Here is a 3397-nt window from a genome sequence, read left to right as displayed (position 1 = left end):
TGGCATAAAATATGAAAAGACAAATAACATAAAATACAGAAAAACCACCCTGGAAACTCAACAGAAGAATAGCTGGAGAGAACTCTGATAACCAAGGGAGACCACATAGAGACTGGTAGTAAGTGTGGAAGCACAAAAGGGGTGGCCGGGCTCCCACAGACAGCAGCTGAAAGTCAGGAGGGATATTTCAGCTATGGAGGGTTCCCACTGAGAACTCTGGGGTCTAAACCCCAAGCTGGGCTCCCCAGCCCAGAGCACTAGAACTGAGAAAGGTGCCCAGATAATACCTGGCTGTGAAAAGCAGCAGGGTTGCTGTCTGCCAGGGAGAGACTAGAAATGCAGGCACCCTCTTAAAGGACCAACACACAAAATTTCCTGTGCAGCCACTCACCTTGGGCTCCAGCAGAGGGAGGGCAGAGTGTACTGGAGCTGTGTGAGGAGAGTCCAGAGTTGGGGGCTCTAGGGTTGGAGCTTGGAAGGCAGCCAACCCAGTTTCCTATGCTGAGTCATTCCCTCACACTGCAGAGGACATCTTTCTCCTACAGACCTTAGCTATCCAGGTGGTTTTGACCTAGGGCAGTGGTCGGCAAACTGCAGCTCTCGAGCCACATGTGGCTCTTTGGCCCCTTGAGTGTGGCTCTTCCACAAAATACCACGTGTGGGCGCGCACGTACAGTGCAATTGAAACTTCGTGGCCCATGCGCAGAAGTCGGTGTTTTGTGGAAGAGCCACACTCAAGGGACCAAAAAGCCGCATGTGGCTCGCGAGAAAAAGCCCCCTGTGGCTCTCGAGCCACGGTTTGCTGACCACTGACCTAGGGGAAAGGCAGTCAACACACCCTGTTGGAAGAATCCTCACCCCACTCTGTGATCAATAGCCTGAGGCCAATCAAGGTAGATAACAATCTGACTGGTAGCAGAGGCGGATCTCTGGAGGCTTTGAGACTGCCTGATCTCCTTCTGGGCCTGGGGGTAGGAAAAGCAGGCCCTGGTGCATTATCTTGGTCCTTTCCAAAGGCATCCAGCCCCAGCAGAGGGAGCCACAAGCTGTGGATTGCTGATAGACCCAAACAGGATACTCAGGGCCAATCGGAAATAGGGTCTGACATTGTCCTGCACTAGAGATTGGGAGGTGTAGCAGATCTACCTAATATAATACGTAGACACAAACTCAAACAAGCAGCCAAAATGGGGAGACAAACAAACAACCCCCAAATGAAAGAACAAGAGAATTCTCCAGAAGAGATAAATAAAATGGAGATAAGAAATTTATCTGATATACAGTTTAGAATAATGATGGTAAAGATGCTCAACCGCATGAGAAAAGATATAGTAACTAAAAAAAAGAAAAAAAAAAAGAACAGTCAGAAATAAAGAGTGACATAGCACTAATAAAGAACACACTGGCCCTAGCTGGTTTAGCTCAGTGGATAGAGCGTCGGCCTGCAGACTGAAGGGTCCCGGGTTCAATTCCAGTCAAGGGCACCTGCTGGGGTTGCAGACTCGATCCCCAGTAGGGGGCGTGCAGGAGGCAGCCTATCAGTGATTCTCTCTCATCATTGATGTTTCTATCTCCATCTCCCTTCCTCTCTAAAATCAATAAAAACCTTTTTTTTTTTTTTTAAGAGAACTCACTTGAAGGAATACACAGCAGATTAGAAGGGTAGAAAAATCAATCAGGGAACCAAGATGAAAAAAAACACAATTAAAAAACAAGAGGACAGCTTAAGGGATCCCCTATGGAAATGGTGAATAGGATGCAGGAACCTGTAAATATCTGGACTGAAGATAGAAATTTGGGTATTGATAGCCTAGAAATGGAATTTAAGCAATGCATGTGAAAGAGATCTCAAGGTTAAGGTCAGGCAGACAGACCTGGATAACAATATGATTGTAATTGGCAGTGAGTGCTGTGAGAAAATGCAAGTTACAAGTATGTTAACTGGAAGCTGCACCTAGTCTCAGATGGAGGTGGAGACAGGAAGGGCTTCCCTGAAGAGGTGACTCCTGATACCCAAAGCCTGAGTAACTACAAAACCAGGAAAGCAAAAACAAGCAAGCAAGCAAATAAACCAGGGGTCCTCAAACTACGGCCCGCAGGCCACATGCAAATACAAATATTGTATTTGTTCCCCTTTTGTTTTTTTACTTCAAAATAAGATATGTGCAGTGTGCATAGGAATTTGTTCATAGTTTTTTTTTAAACTATAGTCCGGCCCTCCAACGGTCTGAGGGACAGTGAACTGGCCCCCTGTTTAAAAAGTTTGAGGACCCCTGAAATAAACAAACAGAGATGGAGTATTCTAGGTAGAGGGCACAGCCCATGCGAAGGCCTGGCAGCAAGTGAGCCCTGGAGGGCAGAAAACAAGCTGCTCAGTCTGGCATGGGGTGTGTGTGTTGAGAAGGGAATCTGAATTAGTCATCACCAAAAGTTTTGGGATAGCCAAACCCAGGTTCCAACCTGGTCCTGACACCCTCTGTGACCTCAGGTAAGTGACCCTGCCTTCAGAGCCTCCATTTTCTCTCCTGTTAGTTCCTGTTCCATAGACAAGGCTTGGGTAGCAGTTCCTTGCCCTGCCCCCAACAAGCCCTAAGGTAGCATTAGCCTTGACTATGGGTTTCATCTGTTTTGATCTTTTTATGTGAGGTATTATCATATTATATTAATTAAGAATCAGTGCATCAGGTTAATAGTTAAGAGTACAAGCTAGGGAGTTTGACCTCACAGTCACTTCACTTATTTCTAAAATGGAGAGAAAGACCGTTATGAAGACATATGAGCTGATATATTGAAAGTGTTTAGGAGAGTTATTTTTATCAGTATTACCTAAGAATGGGCAAGAGTCAGCCACCTGAGGAATCCAGGTGGGCTCCAGGAGGAGGGAACAGCATGGGTACACAAACAGAATAATAGCTACTACCAGCCGTGGGCAAACTACAGCCCGTGGGCCGGATCCGGCCCGTTTGAAATGAATAAAACTAAAAAAAAAAAAAAAGACCGTACCCTTTTATGTAATGATGTTTACTTTGAATTTATATTAGTTCACACAAACACTCCATCCATGCTTTTGTTCCGGCCCTCTGGTCCAGTTTAAGAACCCATTGTCGCCCTCAACTCAAAAAGTTTGCCCACCCCTGGTCTAAGCTCTAATCCAGTGATGGCGAACCTATGACACGCATGTCAGAGGTGACACACGAACTCATTTTTTTGGTTGATTTTTCTTTGTTAAATGGCATTTAAATATATAAAATAAATATCAAAAATATAAGTCTTTGTTTTACTATGGTTGCAAATATCAAAAAATTTCTATATGTGACACGGCACCAGAGTTAAGTTAGGGTTTTTCAAAATGCTGACACGCTGAGCTCAAAAGGTTCGCTATCACTACTCTAATCAC

Source organism: Myotis brandtii, unplaced genomic scaffold (assembly GCF_000412655.1).
Source record: "Myotis brandtii unplaced genomic scaffold, ASM41265v1 scaffold165, whole genome shotgun sequence".
NCBI lineage: Eukaryota > Metazoa > Chordata > Mammalia > Chiroptera > Vespertilionidae > Myotis > Myotis brandtii.
Note: the sequence above shows the minus strand (reverse complement) of the source record.